The sequence below is a fragment of the Balaenoptera borealis genome, assembly GCF_965194805.1.
Source record: "Balaenoptera borealis genome assembly, chromosome: 8".
NCBI lineage: Eukaryota > Metazoa > Chordata > Mammalia > Artiodactyla > Balaenopteridae > Balaenoptera > Balaenoptera borealis.
In genome coordinates this window covers 18,987,372-19,012,007 of record NC_138865.1, presented here as the reverse complement: position 1 = coordinate 19,012,007, position 24,636 = coordinate 18,987,372, and the positions used below count along the sequence as shown (strand labels likewise).

At 43.0% G+C, this 24,636-nt stretch overlaps 1 long non-coding RNA gene across 1 annotated transcript in view; it reads left to right on the top strand.

Annotated features, from left to right (window-relative positions):
• The window catches only part of LOC309633980, a 47,249-nt gene that overhangs the window by 6,338 nt on the left and 16,275 nt on the right, over positions 1 to 24,636 (top strand). The window lies entirely within an intron of this gene.

Below are 24,636 nucleotides of genomic sequence, written 5' to 3'. Positions count from 1 at the left end.
CAGTGCACAAACTCTTCTTGATTAAAACATGTTCTAAAAAGCTGAGATTAGAAAAGAAAAAAGTCTCAAATCAATAATCTAAGCTCTCACCTCAGGAAATAAGAAAAGGAAGGCAAAACAAACCCAAAGCAAGCAGAAAGAAGGAAGCAAGAAAGATAAGAGCAGAAATTCATTAAATGAAAACGGAAAAATAATCAATGAAATGAACAGTGGTTCTTTCAAAGATCAATAAATTGACACATCTCTAGCAGGACTGACAAAGAAAAAAATGGGGGAAGACAGAAATTAGCAGTATCAGGAATGAAACAGGTGATCACTACATTCCCTGTAGACATTAGAAAGATAATAAGGGAAAACTAGGAACAACTCCACACATATAATATTCGACAACTTAGATATAATGAACCAATTCCTTGAAAAGCGCAATCTACCGCCATTCTCCCAATGTGAAGTAAACCATTTGAATAGCCCTATAACTATTAAAGAAAAGGAATTCATAATTTTTAAATTCTCAAAAAAGAAATCTTCAGGCCCAGATGGTTTTACTGAAAATTCTACCAAAGTGTACAAAGAAAAATTGATGCCAATTCTGAACAATTCTTTCAGAAAATAGAAGAGGTGAGAACACTTCTCAACTCATTTTATAAAGCAAGTATTATCTTGATACCAAAACCAGACAAAGAAAGTAGAAAAAAGACTACAGACCACTATTCCTCATAAATATAGACACATGCGTTCTTAAGAAAATATTAGCAAATAGAATTCAGCAATATATAAAATAATTATTACCATGAGCAAAATGAACTTATTCTAAGGATAAAATGCTGGTTTAATATTCACAAGTCAAGAAACATAATCCATAATACTTATAGGCTAAAGAAGAAAAACCATATGATCTATCAATTGATGCAGAAAAAGCATTTGACAAAATTCAACACTCATTTATGATAAAACTCTCAGATAACTAGGAATAGAGTGAACCTTCCTCAACTTGGTAAAGAGCATCTGCAAAAACCCTACTGCTAACATTATACCTGATGATGAAAGACTGAATTCTTTCCCCTAAGATCAGGCACAGGACGAGGATGCTCACTGACACCACTTCTATTCAACATGGTACTGTTAAGTCCTAGACAGCAAAATAAGGAAAAGAAAGGAATAAAAATACATAGGTCATAAAGGAAGAAATAAAACTGCCCCAATTTGTAGATGGCATGGTAGACTTCATAAAAATTCTAAAGAATCTATAAAAGACAAACAAACAAAAACAAACATAAAAACTCCCAGAACTAATAAACAAGTTTGCAGAATACAAGATCCATGTACAAAAATGAACTGTATCTTTATATACTAGCAATAAACATATGGAAACTGAAATTTAAAATATAATATGACTTATAATCACTAAACAAAAAGAAATTCTTAGGGGTAAATCTAACAAAATATGCACAGGACTCATATCCTGAAAACTACAAAGTGCTGAAAAAAGATATCAAAGATCTTAATGAATGGAGGGATATACCATGTTCGTGGATTGGAAGACTCAACTTATTAAAAGGGGTCAATTCTCCAAAATTGATATAAGGTTTAACACAATTCCTAATGACTTCCAAAGAAAGGAAAGATAAGCCAGGCCACATGCCAGAAAATGGTCGTCATAACAGCACCAGATTTCTCAACGGTAGCTTTGACAGATGATGGAGCCCGGAATCCTACACTCAGCCAAATTATCAACCAAGTCTGAGGGCATTATAAAGATGTTTTCAGACAAAGCAAGTATTGAAACAATTCTCCTTCTATGCCCCTTTCTTAGGAAGTTACTTGAGAATGAGGTTCAGCAAAATGAGAGAGTAAACTAAGAAAGAGAACAGCATGGGCCCTGAAAGTAAGAAATCTAAACCACGTGGGGAGAGCAAATCCCATGATGCCTGCCTGAGAAGGAAATTTTCTGGATGATGGCTCTAAGGAGGCTCATCCGTGATTATCTTTACCCTTCTTCCCCCTACTTTCACACCAATGGAAAGTTTAAGAGGGTCAGGCCTGGAAAATAATCTTCCCTCACTTTTCTTTGTGGTTATTCCCCCTTTGTCTTTAATGCCTCTGTGTGTGAACCACATCAAATATTGCTGTCTCTGGGGAATGGGAAAATCTTGCAATTAGTTAGGATGGGAGCATTTGGAATAAGCAGAGGCTTGCTAGGGAAGCATAACCAGGAAGGGAAAGAGAGGAAAGACATTGCTGTGTTTTTGGTAGAGGGAGGGGGTTAGCTACCAAAGGAATACATTAGAATGAACCATGTGAAATGACCACACTTGGCTGCTTTAAACCACTAATATGGTAATTTCATAAGGTTCATGTTAATAAGAATAGCGTGAATACAGGCGGTCTTCTGTATAAATGCTTTCAGTCTTCTATAAACCCAGCACACAAATTCACCCTGTCCTCCCTCAATGACTCTCTTGCTCCCGTCTCTATTCCAAACAACAGGGAAAAAAATAAAGTGATCTCTCTAGTCCCTTGGCCCAGAAGTCTGTGAAGACATCAGATCATCCTTGCTTCAGGGCTGCAATCTCTAACTAGTAAAGCCAACCAAAGTGTCCCAGACTCCTAGTTCTATGGGCTATAGGATCTTGCAAAGTCAGACAAAAGCAGACGCAAATCATAAACCGGATATAAATCCTGCCTGCAAGGCTAACCTGCTGCTTGAAGCCCCAGGGTAATTGAGAATCCTCCCCAGTCATCTGAAAACAGATTCCATTATGCTGGAAGGAATTGACTTTGATTCATAAAGAGTAGAGTAAATTCCATTCAATAAAGGCCGCAGGGAATGTTCCAGGGCTACATAGGCTATAATGCTCACCTAGGCACTTAAAAATAAAGGACAAAAAGGAAAAAAACCTTTGGAGCATTATGATTTTAAATGTAGAGGCTCAGGCTGAGTCAGTGGAGAGTGGTGGGTAAACCCAGGAAAAACAAACGCCCCAGCTGCGGACAGTGTGGTTATCAAAAAAGCTGAGTCAGAGGCAATGAGCCACTTGAGAACCTGAAAGAAGGCAGGGCCAGGCTTTGTGCCTGGAAGGAGGAAATGGCCAGCAGCCCCGGCTCTGAACACTTCTCCAGGCGCCCAGAGAGCCTGCAGCTCCATGGTCTTCCTCCAGCTTCGCCCGTCACCTTGGGATCCCAGGACTTGCTGGCTCAAGGGTTTTCAGTTCTGTGCGTTCTATTGCATTGTCCAGAAAGGGGTATCTCAGAAAAAACCCACTCCACTTTGAGACCACAAGCTCAGGAGCCGCAGGTCCATGGGCCCTTTACGTGGGGTCTTTCTGCCCCTCCCCCTTCTTTGTAACAGAGAGGTATTCAGTTCTTTCTCACTGAGGGTCTGTACCCTAGTTCTCATATATATCGTTAGAACATATTTACCCTTCAATTTTCCCACTGGAACGGGGACATCATGTGTTCAACCTTTCACCAGAAAAAAAGGACTTTTCTGATTTTTTTTTTTTAACTTTCCTTTTTTGATTATCTTATTTCATAGCTGTATTACTTTTGACCATAGGGTTGCTTTTATTTTATTTATTTTTTATTATTTTTTTAAAGAGAGCCTCTGGGAACTACAGTTTTGTCTTTTTTTTTTTTAATTAATTAATTTATTTATTATTTATGGCTGTGTTGGGTCTTTGTTTCTGTGCGAGGGCTTTCTCCAGCTGCGGCAAGTGGGGGCCACTCTTCATCGCGGTGCGCGGGCCTCTCACCATCGCGGCCTCTCTCCTTGCGGAGCACAGGCTCCAGACGCGCAGGCTCAGTAATTGTGGCTCACGGGCCCAGCTGCTCCGCGGCACGCGGGATCCTCCAAGTCCAGGGCTCGAACCCGTGTTCCCCGCACCGGCAGGCAGATTCTCGACCACTGCGCCACCAGGGAAGCCCTCTGATTTTTAATTATTTAAAATTTTAACTTTTTATTCTGAAGTAATTATAGATGCATAGGAATCTGCAAGGTACCCTTCACCCAGTCCCCTGATGGTCACAGCTTACATAATTTTAGTACAATAGCAAAACTAGGAAATTGACATGGAGAGTGTGTGTGTGGTTCTGTGCCCTTTAATCACTTGTGTAGATTTTTGTAGACACCACCTGGCTGTGCTCTGAGAACAGGTGGGATGGGGACATAGGCTCCCAGTTGGATTCTCCTGTTTCAGCTCACAGACTGAAGGCTCCCTGGGGTTCTCCTTGTCAGCGTCCATCCCTGCAAGCCTTCCTAAGGCAGTTCCTGCCCCTTCATCCAGGTGTTCTTTCCCAAAAGTACCATGAATGTCTCTTTCCCTGATGTCCCTGTTCCATTTCTCTTTGTCCCTTAGGCCTCCAAACCTCATACATTTATTGCCATTCTGGTGGGGTTTTAGGAGGGAGAGGAGGCAATGTTTGGTCAATGCAACATATTCAGCTGGAAAGTCCACGATGGGTTTTTAAACATTCTCATTCTAAACAATGATAATAACAACAGCAGCAGCAAAACAAGCCCCTCCCTTGATAACTGCCTCCTCCCCATGGCTACCGTCTTTCCTCTCCTTCCTCGAAAGTTGCTGTTTCCTCTCTTTCTGCCTCTCTCCTCAGTTCACTCCCACTTAGCTTGGATCTGTTGCTCCAACCATAACATCTCTTACTAAGGTCACCAAGGATCTACATGCTGCTAAGCCTGGCACCCTATTTCTTTCACTGTGGCCCCTCAGCCGACTGTCACATTGACACACCTTTTGGGCTGTCCTTCTTTCCTTCATCATCTGTTTATCCTCCTCTCTGATGTTCCCTTGCTCTTCTTTGTGGGTAACTCTGGCTTCACTAGAGGCTAACCTTTGACTTTCCTCAGGGCTGGATCTAGGGCCTTCTCATCTTTAATTTCCACAGTGGGCATACACAGACACAGCTGAGCTGCCCCTAATTCTCCTTTCACACTGCAGCCTAAAGGATCTTTTCAAAATGCACAAGTGATTACTTCTCTCCTTACCCCTAGCCCCTCCCAGCTCCTAGGATAGTCCCCATTCTTTCATGGCCTGGTGCCCTGCATGTCCTTTCTCCAGCCAACCTCCTACCTTGTCACACCCCATCTCTCTTACCTCTCCCCTCCACCTGTGGAAACCTCTTCCTTGCCACACTGCTTCCCACCACAGGGCCTTTGCACATGCTGTTCTCCCACCATCCTCATCTCATTAGATCCTACCCACACTTTGGCTTCCAGATGAAGAGGTTCTTCCTGCAGGAAGTCCTCCTTGATGCATCTGATTCTCTCTGTGTTCCCTCCTGGCCACGAAAGAGATAAATGCTCCCCTAATTCCTCCTCCCCTCACCCCCATCTGGATTCTGCATCTGCCTCCAGACCCTAGGCTCCATTATCAAGAGGCCTTGGATCTCTGTGGTATTTGAGCAACACATTCCTGAGGCTTTTGCCTCATTTCAGCCAGTCCCAACGCAGAGTGTAGGGTGTTCTGTTCTCCCATGTCGTGGAAACACAATTTACTTTCACTTTGTTGGCTTGCTTAGAAGTGTGCAGGCCTTTCAGGATGTGGGGAGTGTTTTTGTTCTCACACTGACATGCCACAGCCACCCCACGGTGGGACCGGGTTCACCGCAGCCCTAGGAAACACCTGGGAATCCCGATGCCCTGCGGCCGGGTGGCTGCGTACCTGGGGGATGAAGCCCCGGAGGCGGCCAGGTGTGCAGATGAGGTTTCATGTAATTTACAGCCGTCCAGGGTCAAGAGGTTTTCATTCACTAAATTAAAATGTTTGACAGTTGATTGCTTAATATAAGTGGGCAGGAGGGAAATCTACGCTTGGAACCAGGGCTCTGGGAAAACAGACGGCCCCTTTGGATGGATTCCAAACCCGGAGGTGGGAGAAATGTAGGCTCAGCAACTCTGTGGTCTGGAGCTCAGTGTGACTCTGGGAAAAGCGTAGAGTGTGCGTGTGTGTACATGTGTGTCTGCATGTGTGTCTCTGTGTGTACGTGTGTGTCTGCATGTGTGTCTCTGTGTGTGCATGTGTGTACGTGTGTGTCTGGGCACGTGCGGAGCAGAGGTCTCAGGTCCAGACAACACTTCTCTGCAGGCTGCCTTTGGAGTGGCTGCCATGTCATCCCACTGAGCTCCTTGCTTAGCAGTTGTCTCTGATGGCTGGCGGCTCTGACAATGATTTTTGAGTTTTATGCTAATTACTGCTTTGGTGTGTAGTATTTTTACCCTGTTTTCCGTTAACTGTGTTGAAAGACAATTTAAGATGGAATTATTCTTATTCTTATTTCTCTCTTATTTCCTTCTCCACTCTCAACCTTATTTGATCTGGATTACAATGAAGCAAAGTATTATCTGTGTTCACCTTGAATTTTTAAATATTCCTGCTGGCCTTTATAGCACTTTCACCTGAATTTGCAGGATAGTAACCATGCCACGAGTATCCACCAAGCTGAAGGGTAGATCTACTCATTCCTTCAGCAGCAAACGTTTACCCTCTTGTCACTTTGCACTGACTGCTATAAAGGCGGTGCACCAGCTACGTTCAGCGGGCCCTCTTGTCCACGCACAGTGCCACATGGAGAGTAAGTCCCAAGGCCTTAAAAGGAAATAGGAAACAGGGTTTGGACAGCTAAATTCTTTCCTCTCTCCCACCTTCCCTCCCTCCCTCTCATCTGTTATTCATTTATTTTTTAAACTCAATTTATCAACTAACAGCTAACATTGGTGGGGCCACACCCAGAACTGACATTGGATCCTGTGAATAGGACCAAACGTCTGTCCTCAAAACCCTTCTAATCTAGTAGAGTGGGAAGGACCAGAAGGTGGAGGCGGTGACAAGGCTGCTCTTAAGGAGGGTGTGGGGGGGGGGGCTCCCAGCCCCGACTGGGGGGTGGGTAAGGCTTCCCGAAGGTAGGGGGCCTGACCTCCTTCTTACAGAACAGATACAAACACGCAGGGCCCAGCAGCGGAGGGCCGGGTGGCCGGCGCCAAGCCTGGAGAGCGTGTGCCCTCTGGGCGCTGCGTGAGGTTAGATGCGGCTTGAGATCAGTGTGTGTATTGGGGTGGAGTGGGAAGTCAGGGTTGGCAAGGTGGTGGGAAGGATCCGACCTCTCAGTCGTCACACTGAGGATTTCCAAATGTCCTTTTGGACAAAGGGCCTTTGCAGGCTTCAAAGCAGGGGTTTCCTGACCCAATGGGCCTGTGAGGAGACACATCGGCCTCGCTCTCCACCCTCAGGCCTCGGCGCGCACACGGTGAAGAAGTGCTCCCTGTGCAGCCTCGAAGGAGAGGTAAGGCTGAGGCCTGGGGAGGCCTGGCTGGGGGCTGCAAGAACCTTCACCCTCTGAGCCACTGGGGACGTGAGCTCCGGGGTGGCAGGCAGACTGGTGGGTGTGGACGATAGTGTCATCGCTAACTGAGAATGTCTTAGAGGTGGTGACGTGTGCTCCTGGTTGATTGCTCTATAAATGCAATATGTTATCCATCAACCTCCAGGGCACTGCGAGGTGTGTTCCTGCTGGCTGGTGTAAGCAATTGGGCAGAAGAAAACCTTGTTAAAGAACCCACTTTCTTTATGGAAGCAAGGGCAGAGGTTTGGCATTGCCTGGGAGCTCATCAGAAATGCAGACTCTGAGGTCCCACCGGACCTCCTGCGCCAGAATCTGTGTTTTAACAGACCCACAGGTGTTTTCTGAGGCACTGGAGTGGGAGGAGCTCTGGGCTGCAGGAGCAATTCCCCGCCCCCCTGCACATTAGCATTACCGGAGAGATCTCACGCTCTCCAGATCCAGCCACAGGCCAGACCAATGGAGCCAGCTGGTCAGGTGGTGCCCTGCGCAACCAGGGCTGAGAGCTGCTCCACCTGCTGGATCCACGCCTCTCTCCACCTCCACTTGCAGGGCGATCTCCCCACCCCTGGCTTCAACCCCTGCATCCTGTTGAGGGGTACATGGACACCCTAGACCTCAAACTCCAACTCCACATGCCCAACATGTATGTTCATCTCAAATTCAACATATGGCAACATATATGTGTATAATCAACATGCATGTATATAATACGGGTATACAGACATGTATGTAAATTCAACACACCCTCCTCTCAAACCAGCACACATCTAACAAAGGTACCTAAGCTTTAATATGGGTACACACACACACACTCACATGATACACACACTCACTACACATACACTCACTACACATACACTCACACACACTCACACACACATCTGTTCCGGTCCTAAAGTTTCTGCTAAGCAAGTAAATGCTGTAGGAATTATTTTCACTTGTTTTATTAAAATCCAACTGCGTCTATAACTGTGTTTTTCCTGCCTGTGATTCTTTGCAGGCTTGTGGCCTGAGGATGGTCACTTTCAAAGTGAGTCACCTAAGGTTTCACATGAGCTCATCTTCAGAGCTGAGCCCCTTTGCATAGTTTGATGTTCATTTGCCATTTCTAGGTTCCCGGTTCCCTGAGCCTGAGTCACAGCAAGATGACAGGGAGAGCTGAAGGCAAACATCACAAATGTACATTTGAAAATTGTCTTTTACTTTAAGAAAAAAATTAAGTGTAAGCAGTAAATGAAAAGACAAACTTTGAGAGTGACCTCAGGGCAAGAACTGGGGAGAGAAAAGCTGTGGCATTCAGCATACCAGGCATTTCAGTTGGGGGAGACCAGGCGTGCCACTCAGAGAGATGGGGTGCACAGTAGCCTGCCACTCCCTGAGGTCCTGAGAGTCTTAGCTGAAAGTGGCCAAGACCAGGGCCTAATCAGGTCTCCTATGATATGGAGACAATTTACTTTTACAGCTACCTCTTTAACGAAACGTCCAAGCAAGATTTCACTCAGCAGGGCCCTAATAATGGCTCCAAAATGATAGCTGGTGGCAAGAAGCCCATGGGCCGTGACAAAGCCCCCCATGCAGGTTTCTGAGAAGCCCGAGGGCCTTGGGATCCAGACGGGGCAAAGGGCAAGCACGGAGCACTGCAGGGTGTCACAGGAACTGGGACCTGGGGTGTGGTGCGGGCAGAGGTCAGCTCGCTGTAGGATGTGGGCCGACTGTCCAGAGCAGGGCTGTGAGTGGATCCAGGGCACCCACAAGCCTAGCAGCAATGTGACATGCCAGGGCTCAGATGGCCTAATCAGGGTAAAAACGTTGGCTCTGTGGTGGCATATAGACAAGTACATCACAGGGAACCATAGATTCCGCGTGAAGAGGAAGGGCTTTGGCCAGGTGACAGGTGGAAAAGCCCACCACAGGAAAGGCACGGCTGTGCAGAGTCTGGTGACAGGACCCAGGTGGTTCCCGAGAAGGTGCAGGGCTCTTCTGGCCCTGATCAGTGCCCCACCTTGGGGCAGAGAAAAGGAGACAGCTTCCCCTCTTAGTTTCAACCGGCTGTCAGGAACTGAGATCAAAGGTTCCCAGAATGGTCTGAGACAGGGCAGGATGTGGCCAGCTGTGGTGAGCAGGGCGGGTGGGAACCAAGGCCACCTGACTTGTGCAGTCACCAGCCTTGTGGTGGCTCACAGACCCCTCAGAAGTTTCTGAGACAGGTCAGCAGGAGGGAGGTGGGTGAACCCCTAGGTTGGTAGTCTGGGGACATCCACTCTTCATAACGATGACTTTTGTGTTTGTTTTTGTTTTATTCGTTTGGCTTCTTTTATCCAACACGATGTTTTTGAGATTCATCTGTGTTGTTGCATGCATCAATAGTTTGCCACTTTTTAAAAAAAACTGAAGCATAGTTGATTTACAATGTTGTGTTAGTTTCAGGTGTACAGCAAAATGATTCAGTTTTTTATATATATATATATAGTCTTTTCAGATTTTTTCCATTAAACATAATGATGATTTGAAAATGAATTACTTTACTGGCCATGACTTTCTTTCCTTTTTTCCCTATTATATCAGTTTCAGGTGTACAGAATTATTCAATACAATTTGCCATCTGTATACACTACAGAGTGATCCTAGCTACAAGTCGAATTGCCATCCATCACCATATCATTGACCTCCTTTAACCATTTCGCCCTCCCCTCAACCCCCTTCACATCTGGTAACTACTAATCTGTCCTCTGTATCTATGAGTTTGTTTTGTTTGATTTTGTTTGTTTGTTTGTTTTGTTTTTATAGCTTTTACATATGAGTGAAATCATACAACATTTGTCTTTCTCCATCTGACTTATTTCACTCAGCATAATACCCTCTAGGTCCAGCCATGTTGTTGCAAATGACAAAATTTCATTTCATTTTTTACAGCTTAGTATTCCATATATATATATTTTATAATATATATATATATATATATATATATATGCCACATCTTCTTTATCAATTCATCCATTGATGGGTACTTAGGTTGCTTCCATGTTTCCATCTCTTGGCAATGTAAATAATGCTGCAATGAACATAGAGATGTACATAACTTTTCAAATTAGTGTTTTCGTGTTCTTTGGGTAAATACCCCAAGTGGAATAGCTGGATCATATGGTAGTTCTATTCTTAAATTTTTGAGGAACCTCCATTCTTTTCTCCATAGTGGCTGCACCAAGTTACATTCCTACCAACAGTGTACAAGCGTTCCTTTTTCTCCACATCCTCTCCAACATTTGTTATTTCTTGTCTTTTCCATAATAGCCATTCTAACAGGTGTGAGGTGATATCTCATTGTATTTTGATTTGCATTTCCCCAATAATTGGTGATGTTGAACATCTTTTCATGTGCCTGCTGGCCATCTGTATGCATTCTTTGGAAAAATGTCTATTCAAGCATGTCACTTTTTAAGTGGGTTTTAATTTTTTTGTTGTTGAGTAATATGAGGTTTATAAACATATTTTAGATATTAACTCCTTATCGGATATATGATTTGCAAGTATCTTCTCCCATTAGGGAGGTTGCCTTTTGATTTTGATAATGGTTTCCTTCACTGAGCAGAAGCTCTGTAGTTTGATGTAGTCCAAATTGTTTATTTTTGCTTTTGTTTCCCTTGCCTTTGGAGTCAGACCTCAAAAAACATCACTAAGACCAATGACAGTGAAGTTACCACCTATGTTTTCTTCTAGGAATTTTATGTTTTTGGGTCTTATGTTCAAATCTTTAATCCATTTTGAGTTAATTTTTGTGTATGGTGTAAGATAGTGATCTAGTTTTTTTTGCATGTGACGGTCCAGTTTTTTCAACACCATTTATTGAAGAGACTATCCTTTCTCCATTGTACGTTCTTTCCTTTGCCATAAATTAATTGTCCATATATGTGTAAGTTTATGTCTGGGTTCTTAATCTGTTCTATTATTCTGTATGTTTTTATGCCAGTATCATACTATTCAGATTACTATAGCTACTATACATACTATACAGTAGTATAGTTTGAAATCAGGGTGTGTGATACCTCCAACTTTGTTCTTCTTTCTTAAGATTGTCTTGGCTACTTGGGACCTTTGTGTTTCCATAAAATTTTCAGAATTATTTGTTCTAGTTCTGTGAAATATGCCGTTGGAAATTTGATAGGGATTGCACTGAATCTGCAGATTGTTTTAGGTAGTATGGACATTTTAACAATATTAATACTTCTAATCCATGAACATGGAATACCTTTCCATTTATTTGTGTCTTCTTCAATTTCTTTAATCAGTGTCTTAGTTTTCAGTTGTATAGATTTTTTTACCTCCTAGGTTAAATTTATTCCTAAGTATTTTATTCTTTTTGATGCTATTGTAAATGGGATTGTTTTCTTAATTTCTCTTTCTGATAATTTGTTATTAGTGTGTAGAAATGCCACAGATTTCTGTTTATTGATTTTATATCCTGCAACTTTTCTAAATTCATTTATTAGTCCAACAGTTTTTTGATGGAGTCTTTAGGGTTTTCTATATATAATGTCATATCATCTACATGATATGATATGACATCATATAAAGTGACATTTTATTTCTTCCTTTTCAGTTTGGATGCCTTTTATTTCTTTTTCTTGTCTAACTGCTGTGGCTAGGACTACCAATAGCATGTTGAATAAAAGTGGCAAGAGTGGGCATCCTTGTCTCATTTCTGATATTACAGGAAAAGCTTTCAGCTTTACACCATTGAGTATGATGTTAGTTGTGAGTTTGTCATACATGGTCTTTATTATGTTGAAGTATGTTCCCTCTATAGCCAGTTTGTTGAGAGTGTTTATCATGAATGGATGTTTAATTTTGTCAAATATTTTTCTGCATCTGTGAGATAATCATATGATTTTTATTGTTTCATTTTGTTAATATGATGTATTACATTGATTGATTTGTTGATTTTGAACATCCTTGTGTCCCTGGAATAAATCCCACTTGATTGTGGTGTATGATATTTTTAATGTACTGTTGGATTTGGTTTGCTACCATTTTGTTGAGGATTTTTGCATCTGTGTTCATCAGGGATATTGGGCTGTAATTTTATTTTTTTGTGGTGTCCTTGGCTGGTTTTGGTATAGGGTAATGCTGGCTTTGTAAAATGTGTTTAGAAGGTTTCCCTTCCCTTCAATTTTTTTTTAAAAAGTATTTATTTATTTATTTATGGCTGTGTTGGGTCTTCGTTTCTGTGCGAGGGCTTTCTCTAGTTGTGGCAAGCGGGGGCCACTCTTCATCGCGGTGCATGGGCCTCTCACTATCGCGGCCTCTCTTGTTGCGGAGCAGAGGCTCCAGACGCGCAGGCTCAGTAATTGTGGCTCACGGGCCCAGCCGCTCCGCGGCACGTGGGATCTTCCCAGACCAGGGCTTGAACCCGTGACCCCTGCATTGGCAGGCAGATTCTCAACCACTGCGCCACCAGGGAAGCCCCCTCCTTCAATTTTCTGTAAGAATTTTTTTTTTTTAATTTTTATTTATTTATTTATTTATTTTTGGCTGTGTTGGGTCTTCGTTTCTGTGCGAGGGCTTTCTCTACTTGTGGCAAGTGGGGGCCACTCTTCATCGCGGTGCGCGGGCCTCTCATTATCGCGGCCTCTCTTGTTGCGGAGCACAGGCTCCAGACGTGCAGGCTCAGTAGTTGTGGCTCACGGGCCCAATTGCTCCATGGCATGTGGCATCTTCCCGGACCAGGGCTCGAACCCACGTCCCCTGCATCAGCAGGCGGATTCTCAACCACTGCGCCACCAGGGAAGCCCTTCTGTAAGAATTTGAGAAGGATAGGTAGTAAATCTTCCTTGAATGTCTTGTAGAATTCATCAGTGAAACCATCTAGTCCTGGCCTTTTGGTTGTTGGGAGATTTTGATTACTGTTTCAGTATCCTTGCTAGTAATTGCTCTATTCAGATTTTTTATTTCCCCAAGACTCAGTCTTGGAAGATTATATGTTTCTACGAATTTATCCATTTTTTCTAGATTGTCTACATTGTTGACATATAATTGATTGTAACAGTCTTTTACGACACTTTGTACATCTATGTATCAGTTGTAACTTCTTTCATCTTTGATTTTATTTATTTGAGTTCTCTTTTATTTTCTTGTTGAGTCTAGTTAAAGGTGTGTTGATTTTATTTATCCTTTCTAAGAATTGGCTCTTAGTTTGATTAATCTTTTCTATTTATTTATTTTTTTTAGTTTCTATTTCATTAATTTCTGCTTTGATCTTTGTTATTTCCTTTCTTCTACTAATTTTGGGCTTCTTTTTTTTATTGGTTAGTATGTGATATGAGGTTAATATATAAAAGAGAAAAATGCAAGTCAGTTTTAATTAATTGGACAGAATTCTGTATAATATTTAATGCTCTTGAGAGAACATGAGAGATCAAAGATCTCTTAAAACAGAGGTTTCTTCAATATCCTGCTCAAGGTTTTTGCTTTAAAGCCAGGATTAGTTGTATGGAACAGGGACCATCTTTATATTCAGATAATCTAGCTAGTCAGTTACAGGACAAGTGCTAACATCTATACTCCATTATAGGCAAAATATGAACTCTAACGTAATCCATCATACTTAATATATATTTGTACAAGTCCCTGAATGCCTATTCACAGGATAAAGTGTAGTAGCCTTGAATGTACTGAAGCATTTAAGGAGCAGTGTTGTTAAAGTGGGAGTCAGTGTCATATCTTCTTTTTTTTTTTTTTTTAGTTCCTTTAGGTGTAAAGTTAGATTGTTCATTTGGGATTTTTCTTGTTTCTTGAGGTAGGTCTGTATTGCTATGAACTTCTCTTTTAGTATTTCTGGGGTTTTTTGTCCTAGGTATTTTTAAGTTTCTCCTTTGATTTCTTCAATGACCCGTTGGTTGTTCAGTAGCATACTGTTTAATCTTCATGTTTTTGTGATTTTTTTTGTTTTTTTTCCTTGTGATTGATTTCTACTTTCATACCATTGTGGTTGGAGAAGATGCTTGATATAATTTCAATCCTCCTGAATTTATAGAGACTTTTCTTGTGACCTAACATGTCACATATCCTAGAGAATGTTCCATGTGCACTTGGGAAGAATGTGTATTCTGTTGCTTTTGGATGGAATGTTCTGTATATATCTATTAAGTTTATTGATCTAATATGTTGCCTAAGTCTGATATTTCCTTATTGATTTTCTGTCTGGATGATCTATCCATTGTAAGTGGGGTGTTAAAGTCCCCTACTATGATTTTATTGCTTTCAATTTCTCCCTTTAAGTACGTTAACATTTGTTTTATATATCTTGGTGCTCCTCTGTTGGGTGCATTTACATTTATGAATGTTGTATCTTCTTACTGGATTGACTCCTTTATCATTGTGTAATGTCCTTCTTTGTCTATTTATTACAGTCTCTATTTTAAAGTTTATTTTGTCTGATATGAGCATAGCTGCTCCAGCTTTCTTTTTATTTCCATTTGTATGGAATATCTTTCTCCATCCTTTCACTTTCAGTCTGTGTGTCCTTGTTTTCTGAAGGGAGTCTCTTGTAGGCAGCATACAGATGTGTCTTGTTTTGTTATCCATTCAGCTACTCTATGTCTTTTTTTTTTTCCCAGCTACTCTATGTCTTTTGATTGGTGAATTTAGCTGTTTATGTTTAAAGTAATTATTATAGGTATGTGTTTATTGACATTTTGTTAATTGTTTTGTGGCTGTTTATGTAGGTTATCTCTTTCCTTTCTTCTTCCCTTTCTCTCTTCCCTCGTGTATTGGTGGTTTTCTATAGTGTTATGTTTAGATTCCTTTCTCATTTTCTTTTGTGTATTTGCTATAAGATTTTTCCTTGTGGTTACCATGAAGTTCACATATAACATATAACATCCTATGTAAGTAGTAGCCTGTTTTAATTGGTAGTAACCTAAATTTGAACACATTCCAAAGCTTTATCTTTTTACTCCCCTCCACCACATTTTATACTTTTGATGTCACATTTTACATCATTTTATTTTATGAATCCCTTAACTAATTATTGTAATTTTAGTAATATTTACTACTTTTGTCTTTTAACCTTCATGCTCACTTTATAAATGATTGATCCACTATCTTTATTATATTATAATATATATTATATATTACCTCTTCCACTGAGATTTTTACTTTAATATGTTTTCTTATTATTAATTAGTGCCATTTCTTTCGGCTTAAAGAAATCACTTTAATATTTCTTGTAGGGCCAATTTAATGGTGATAAACTTTTTTTTAGCTTTTGCTTATCTTAGAAACTCATGCTGTCTCCTTCAATTCTGAATGGTAACCTTGCTGGTTATCATTTTTTTGTTTGTTTGTTTTTAGATCTTTTTAAAAAAATTTATTGTATTTTTGGCTGTGTTGGGTCTTCATTGCTGCATGCAGGCTCTTGTCTAATTGTGGTGAGCAGGGGCCACTCTTCATTGCGGTGCACAGGTTTCTCATTGTGGTGGCTTATCTTGTTGTGGAGCACGGGCTCTAGGCATGCAGGCCTCAGCAGCTGTGGCACTCGGGTTCAGTAGTCGTGACTCTCAGGCTCTAGAGCGCAGGCTCAGTAGTTGTGGCGCACGGGCTTATTTGCTCTGCTGCATGTAGGATCCTCCCGGACCAGGGATGGAACCTGTGTCCCCTGCATTGGCCGGCGGATTCTTAACCACTGCACCACCAGGGAAGCCTTCCCTTTTTTTTTACACTTTATACTTTATTTAAAATTAATAAAGCAATAAACATAGTTATAAGTAAATGAGAATTCTTGGTTTGAAGTTTTTCTTCTCAGTGATGAATATGGCATGTCATTCCCTTCTGGCCTGTAAAAATTTCTGCTGAAAAATCTGCTGGTAGCTTTATGGGTTTCCCCTTGTATTTAACAAATTGTTTTTCTCCTTCTGCTTTTAAGAGTTTCTCTTTATTTTTAACTTTTATCTTTTTAATTATAATGTATCTTGGTGTGTTTCCCTTTGGGTTCATCTTATTTGGTACTTTCTGAGCTTTCTAGACTTGGATGTCTGTTTCCTTCCCCAAATAGGGAAGTTTTCAGCCACTATTTCTTCAAATAATTTTTCTAGCCCTTTCTCTCTCTCTCCCTCTTCTCCTTCTGGAACCTTATAATGCAACATCTACCTGATGTCATCCCTATGGTCCCTTAAGGTATCTTCACTTTTTAAAGTTTATTTTTTTCATTTTGCTGCTCTGGCTGGGTGAGTTCCATTGTATTGTCTTCCATCTCACTGATTCATTCTTCTACCTTTTCCAGCCTGCTGTTGAACACCTCTAGTGTATTTTTCAGTTTAGTTATAACTTCTGTTTGGTACTTTCTTGTATTTTCTATCTGTTTGTTGAAGTTCATCCATTCTTCTCCCAGGTTCTGTGAGCAACCTTATGACCATTACTTTGAACTCTTTATCAGATAGATTGCTTATCTCTGTTTTATTTAGATCTTTTCCTGAGGTTTTGTCTTGTTCTTTCGATTGCAACATATTCTTCTGCCTTCTCATTTTGCCTAATTCTCTGTGTTTATTTCTATGTATTAGGTGTATTAGCTATCTCTCACAGTCTTGAAGGAGTGGCCTTACTTACGAAATGTTCTGTGGGGCTCAGAAGTTCAGTCCTGCCTGGCCACCAGAACCAGGCACTCAAAGGGTGTCCCCTATGTGGGTTACATGCACCCTCCTGTTGTGGCAGGGCTGTGGCTGCTGTAGGGCACTGATGGGCAGGGCTGGCCCTCAGATTGACTATGGGGCCCAGCTGTGGCTGCTGAATGTTGATGGTTGGGGTTATTGTTCAGCCAGCTGTGAGGCCTGGCTGAGTTGCAAGGATGGGCAGGGCTCTCAGAAGGTCATGCCCACCGGCACTAACACGTTAGATGGAGAATTCTAAAATGGCACGCACAAATGCAAGCATTAGTGAGATAGCCTGAGATTGCATAAATGGCTCCCGCCAGTGACTCAGTCCCTACGAAGTATCCCAACTTGTTCCTGCCTCTCCAGCAGATGCTTCAAGATTAGTAAGTGGGTCTCCTTAACCTATGAAGAAGGTGTTTTTGAGTTGGTTTTGGGCTTGAGTGAGTTTGCCCATGATCCCTTTAAGAGTGGGTTCCCTACAGTTTTATAGTTTTCCTGGGCACATTCCCTGTTAGTTTTCAAAGCCAGGTGTTTGGGGGACTCTCTCCTGTGCAGGACCTAGGGCTTGGGGTGTCAGATGTGAAGCTCGAATCCCTCATTATTCAGGAAGAAGACCCATGCCTTTGTGATCTCTCCTGATTGTGGGTCACTGCAGCTGGGATCTGGGTTTTTCCCTGGCAAACTTGTATCTCTGCTTCTTTTACCCATTTAGATGCTGTCCTTTTACCCTTTGTTGTGGCAGCTCTGTTCATCTGGATTTTAGGTCCTTTTCTGAGCGAATTATCTCATATGTAGTTGTAGATTTGTTGTGTCCATGGTAGGAGGTGAGTTCAGGGTCTTCCTATGCTGCCATCTTGAACCCTCTCTGGCTGTGACTGTCAGTGCAGGAGGAATGTTTATAGACAGTGGTTGGGACAAATGCCTTGATGATTTAAAAATTATAGCAAAGGACTGCCCAAGATTGTTTTCTGACACTGTGAATACAGCTACTTTTCTTTTTTTTTCAAGTTTTCAGGTGCTTTGGAATGATGGTTAAGGACAATGCCATCAGGAAAGATGAACAGCATGAGCATAAGTTACATCAGGAGGTCAGGATAGTTCCCATTCTGGATACTTTTCAAGGTTGATCCTCAAAGCAAGGACATTTGCAATGCTTGGGTTTGTTAAATAAAAAGCTGATGTTCAGCTCAAACTGTGTGTTTGTTTATGTGGTTCTTCTTCCTCGAGGTAGCTTTCTCTGTCTCTGAGAAACACAAATATGTCTTGCATCAGAAGAATTTCTGAGTAGTCTTCTATTCATAATCCCTTCGCAGAAGCTGGACTACAAAGGGCACTCATCAAGGTAAGAACCTTAACAGTTAAAGGAAACTTCCTGAAGTCGCTCAACACTTCCTAGTGACTAGCAATATAGATCCAAGCTCAGAGAGCAAGAACAGAGACCTGGAAACATGATGAAAGGAAAGACTGTGATATTTCAGGAGGTCTTCGGGAGATGTTTGACCTCTGAGTACAGGGAGGTCACCCAGATGCAGACAGCGTGTTCCACTCAGCACTCCAACTGAGAGTGGGCCCAGACTCCTTGGAGGGCCTGAGTCTGCACTCACAGGCAGCCCATCTGTGGGATTCAGACAGAAGAAAATAATGTCACAAGTCACCTTGCAGAATATGTGTATATTCACTGAGAGGTGTGGAGTCAGCTGGCCCAAGAAAGGCTGTCCTCTGCAGTCAGTTCAGGAACACTTTGTATGCTGACTCCAAGAAGTTAACCCCATTGAATTTAACCCACTCCAGACCCTTCCCAAGAAGTCCCAGGACTTTCTGCATCTTGCCCCACAGTTCTTATCTGAAAGAGAAAGCATTTTGGGCTAATTTAATCTGGCTAGCTGAGAGATCCCTGCCAGAGCTACAATTCACCTCTTGTTATTTATAAAAGTCCCTTCCAATTTATCTCTTGTATTTAAGAAATCAACTTCCATTTATAACCAAATTTGATTTTGTAAAACTTCTGTCATGGTTACTAGTGTCTTGGACTTCTTATTTTGGATTTTATTTTAGTTTTTCCTTAGACTAGTTCTGTCTTTGACTGAAGACATTGGTACCAAATGCTTTAGAAGGCCTAGTGGGGAAGGTCATCCTCTTGTTTGTCAGGTTGAAGCTGGGCACTGCCCCCTGGCCTGGATGTGCAGGGTGAGGGGAGAGCCTGCTGCTTGCCTGATCAGGTATGTAGGGCAGACGGCTCTCACATCCAGGATCCTTGGTGACTTCAAAGCATTTTTTTTTAAGGTTAATTGCAAAGCAATAATTTCAAACATGGCTGTTATAAGAGTCACCATCTCTGGGGGATAAAACAATTGTGTGATTGTGTGAGAGTTTAATGATCCCACTTGTGCAGCTGGGAAAATGAGAAGCCATGGGGACCACCAGGGACTTCCAGGAATCATCAGCCCAGGACATTACATTCCCAGCCCATTTTGTAGCCAGACTGGACACTCTGGATGTTATAACAGAGCCAAGAGCCATTTTTACCAGGTTCAGGTTTTAGGGAAGCTGTGAAACTTTGCTTTTTCCTCTCGTGGGTTGGAAAATTAGAAAAGGGAAAAAGTGGAAAGAAGAAAAAAAATAGTGTTTGTGGGAATAAGATAGAAATAAAAGTGACCAGGAGTGACGATGTCTAAGGCTGTACACTCACACATCATCTGTGTGACATATGGAGATGGGTGTAGCAGGGGTGTGGCACCTTTGGCCCAAATCACTTCAAGTCAGAAAAGGAGTGCTGAGGTCCACAAGGAAGACCTCTGAGGATGTGCTTACCTGTGATGTCACCGGTTGGCTGCAAGATCAAGCCTTGCAAAAATGGGGGGCAGCCAAGTGGTACAAGCAGGACGAACAGCCAGTGCAAAGGTCCTGAGGTAGGAACCAGCTTGGCATATTGGGGAAGAGTGAGAAAGTTGGTTTCTGCAGAGGATATTAAGCCAGGATGAGAAGGGTATCATCTAAGGTCAAAGGAACAAATCTTTGTATTGGTTTTCTGTAGCTGCTGTTACAAATGACCACCAACTCAGTGACTTAAAACCACACAAATGTATTACCTCACAGTTCTGCAGATGAGAAGGCTGGCATGGATCTCACTGGACCAAGATCAAGGTGTCTGAAGGGCGCATTCCTTTCTGGAGGCTGTAGTGTCGAATCTGTTACCTTGTGTTTTCTGCTTCTAGAAGCGGCCTGCATTCCTTGGCTTGTGGCCCCTTTCTCCACCTTCAAAGCCAGCAACATTAGGCAGAGTCTTTTTCTCATGCCGCCATCTCTCTGGTTCTCTCCTCCCCTTTCAAGGACCCTTGTGATTACATTGGGCCCACCTGGGTAATCCAGGATGGTCTCCTTTGTCAGAGTCACCTGATAAGTGCCCTTAATTCCACCTGCAACCTTTGCCATGGCAGGTGACATACCCATGGTTTCCAGGGATTAAGACATGGTTAGGAGGCCTGTGGGGGGCCAGCCATTATAAGCCAGGTAAGAAATTTGCGTTTTTAACCTGTGTGTGGCAGGGGCCTCTGGAGGAATTCAGGTAGGGAAGTATTCTGATTAGGAGCCCCACAGAGTGTTCGCAGCACCTGTCACAGCCCCACCCTCAGAGAAGCAGCCTGCTGGGTGCCAGGCCCTCGCTGGGGGCCACCCAAAGCCTAGGTGCCCACTGTGTGTGTCCAGTGCAGAGGGGAAAGGGAGCCAGACGGGAATCCTCTCTGCCATCCAGCTTCTTCTGGTCGAGGCCTCTTCCCTGATTCAGCCCTCACTGCATTCCAGGGTTCTCCAACCTATGTGTTCTAGAAGAGACTGAAATGGTGAACTGTCCACTGGTTAGGGCTTTTTAAAACAGAAGAGAACCCCAAATACCTTAGAATGTACTGTGGGTCTGACCCCCTTCATATTGCAAGAGGGAAATATATTGTTTTGAGGGTCCCATTTTTATGTCTGGCAACTCTATCACATTTGCTTTTCTATTCAATTTAAAAGTCATCTTCAGTACAATCCCCAAATTATTTAATCATTCACGTTAATATACTTATTGTGATCAATATTCTTGTACTGAATGATGCTTGTCCTATTTACCTGTTTATATGAGCTAGTATACAAAGTGCCAGGTAATGACTATTATCATAGTAAGTTGTTTTGTAAATTAGCACGAGTTATTGAAACTCACTGGTAAAATAGAAAATCTTTGGTTTAAGGAGACTCTTCACCAAAGCCTGGAAATTTGCTCTAACAGCTTACACCCGGGTTACATTTTACTCTGTCTTGTTCTGTAGAAGTTGTTACAACATTTGACAACCATCCAGAAGAACGAGAGGAAGAGAGTCCCTAGAGAAGGCTATTTCCAAGGAGGCCAGGAGCAGGAGACAGAGATGTGTGATCTCAGTTAATAGTTTCCAGTGCACCTGGAAACTATTAACTAGAATGTAGTTCTTGAGCGTTGTAATGTATTCATCTCGTGGGAGGCTGATTAGAACATATTCATGCTGACCATGTGCAGAGCAGTGGGGCAAGCGTAGACTTGGCTTCCTGCAGACACCGGTAGTGGTGGGAGCCGGGGAGATGCGCACACGCTCAAGAATGCGGTGCGGTAGGAGAGGGAACTTTTCAGCCTGCGATTCTGGATTCTCACCTCTCCCTGCCACAAGCCTCATCCTTAGCTGTCCTTCAGCCTTTCTTTTACGCCATTGCAGTCGAAACAAACACAAATTACTCTTTGTTAAAACTCCTAGCCGACTGTAATAACGAATAACAGAACATCTTTAATCTTGTGCCTGGTATCTTGCAATGCATGCAGTGCTTGGAGTTTAATATGCATTTTTCTGTGTTCCGCTCTTTCATATTTTTGATAGTTTGTTACTTCTGTACTGTTTCGTTTTTCTGGTTTTTAATCAGTCTCAATATTTATTGATTTATTTATTTCTCTGTCTACATTTATCATTTTCAAATGGCATGTTAGTCTTGTGGTCTATTTGTCCTTCCTTATTTCTTTTTCTTTTTAATATTTCTTCTGTTGTGTCTCAGACGTTTCCTTTCACTCTCAAACCTTTGATTAGGTAAACAACTGCTAACAATCCGTAAACCTTCGTGAAGGAACTAAGTGCTTAGAAATGTCTGTAACCGTGACCTAATCTTATGCATCTCACTGAGTTCCATGATGCATGCTTAATAATACCTATAGAAATGAAAAGTGGAATTTCCAAAATATTAAGCAATAAATTTCCAGCAGCTAAAGTCCACACTGGTAATTTTTAGCGTGGTTTTCCTGGGTACCACCACCTCCAGATGTGTCTGTCAGAATTGCAGACGGCAGGCTCTGCTGAGGGATCCACTGCAACGAAGGGACCCTGTTTCCCCATCAACCTGCGCAGGCCCAGCCTTTTCTCTTAAGTCCTAAAACAGCGTTCTGCTATAACTAATTTACCTACGATGCGCTCACTGGTGTTACCAACTCCTAAGAGTTTGAAGGTGGAAATGAGATTTGTGGCTTGGCCACAGTTGTCAGCAACCTCTACCTTAAAACCTCTTTACCATGTGGCCTACAGGGAAAGCTTCTCATAAAGGGTTTGCTTTTTTCAGTCTGAACTCTTTGCCTGTTTGTGTTGCCTGTGATGTCTATTCTCTGTCTTCCCTGAATAAATACAACACGAAGCTGGAGCTTGTTAACTTGGTCATTGAGCTGAAAGGTAGAAGCTGGGGATGGATGGGTGGCTGGAGGGTGGACAGTTGGAGAGACGGATGGATGTGTGATAAAGCAGGTAGGGTAAAATGGGAATGGTAGGAGCTAGGTGGTACACATGTGGGAGTTCACTGCAAAATTCTTTTGGCTTTTTGGTTTATTTGAAACATTTCAATACAAAATGTTGGAGGAAAAAGGTGGAGGTGGTAGGATGATGGCTCAAAATCTTATAAATCCCTACAAGTTTGATTTTCTCCCCTAGTTAGTTACGTGCAGCTTACCTCCAGCCAAGAACAGGCAGGTGCACCTAGAGAACACTTGTCACGTCCACCAGAGCTGCCGCTTTTCAGTCCAGTGGTTATGAGGTTTGAGTCTTCTCCATTAGATACCCATCCTCTTTGACAGGGATCATTACATACCTTTTCCTCTTCCTGACTGTGGATCAATGCTGAGCACAAAATGCATTTTCAAATACAATTTTACCAGGGTGGATTGGCTAATTGGCTCTCACAGTGTATTTCTTATTATGTTGGCAAACCAGGCAGGGTCAGTGGAAAAAAAGTAACTGATCCCTTCAGCAGCCACTTGGATGTTGCAAGTATTCAGTTCCTTCCTTCCTGTATCAATTATCTCTTGAGGGTACCAGGCCTCTGTCTCTGGGAACACAAAGCTGAAAGACATGATCACTGTTGTACAGGAGTTTATGGGGAAATGGCGACGGTTGCAGTGTGATGCCCACATTTGCTGGGAGAGGTCAGTGAGAGCAGCTGAGGCGAAAGCCCTGCCCTTGCCCCTCGCCCACTCCAGAGGCCACCTGCTTCTCCAGCAGACCACCCCTGAGCAGGCCCAGACTCCAATGTCAGGAAGGGCTGGGGAGCCAATGCCCGGGGTCACCCCTCACCAAGGAGGGGCTGGGACTGCGGATCACTGTCTTCCTTGCTCCACGGTAGGGGGGTCCCCTCAGCCTGGAGGGTTCCCAGCAGGACTGAGCCCCAGGTGCTCCTAGCGCCTCCGCAGCACACGCTTCATCAGCCCTCCTCCCCTCTCCCCAAGTAAGTGTTTCCTGCAACTATCTCCAAATGAACTACTGCAACCAAACTTTGTCTCAGCAACTGCCCTGAGAAAGACTCAAACTAAGACACAAACGCAAACAGCCTGGAGCCAGGTGGGGTCAAGGGTCTAGGGCTCCATCCAGCAGGCAGGGTGGGGCGGGATGGGGAGCTGGCATGGGGGTGGGGGTGGGAACAGATGCAACACTTGGAGACGTGAGAAAGCACAGCACGCTTGGGAGATCTTTTTAACTGAATCATTAAAATACACAAATTAACTTTTTTTAAAAAAGCATGTAAAGCAGGGTTTCTTATCCTTGGTACCACTGGCATTTGGGGCCAGACAACTCTTTCTTATGCGTCCTGTCCTCTGTGCTGTAGGATGTTGAGCCCCTATCCATTAGATGCCACTAGCATCCCTTCCTCCCAGTTGTGACAACTAAAAATATCTTCCAAGCACTGCCAAATATTCCCTGGGGGGGACAAAATCACATTCAGCTGAGAACCACTGTTACAGAGCTTCTGAAGGAGTTTCAGAGTGGCATCCTAATTCCAGAACATGCCTAAAAGTATACAGGTGCTCCTGTGATGGTATTGTCAGGGCTGTCATTGTGCTGGTCCAGAGGCCCACCCCACTGACGGGGCAGCTCTGGGCTCTGCAGGAATGCCGCCTGCCCCTGGCTGTACGCTGACCCCGTGGGCACAGAACTGTGAATTTGCGGGGGTCCCTTGGAAGAGTCGAGTGGGGGAGAGCTGAGCTGAGCTGCCTGACGCCACCCTAAAGCAGCCCCGTTCTCCCCGCTCCCACCTCTGTGACTGACTCTGGGAGCCCTGGGCTTGGCCCTTCCTTGGCTGCAGGCCTTTGGGCAGCCTTGAGGCC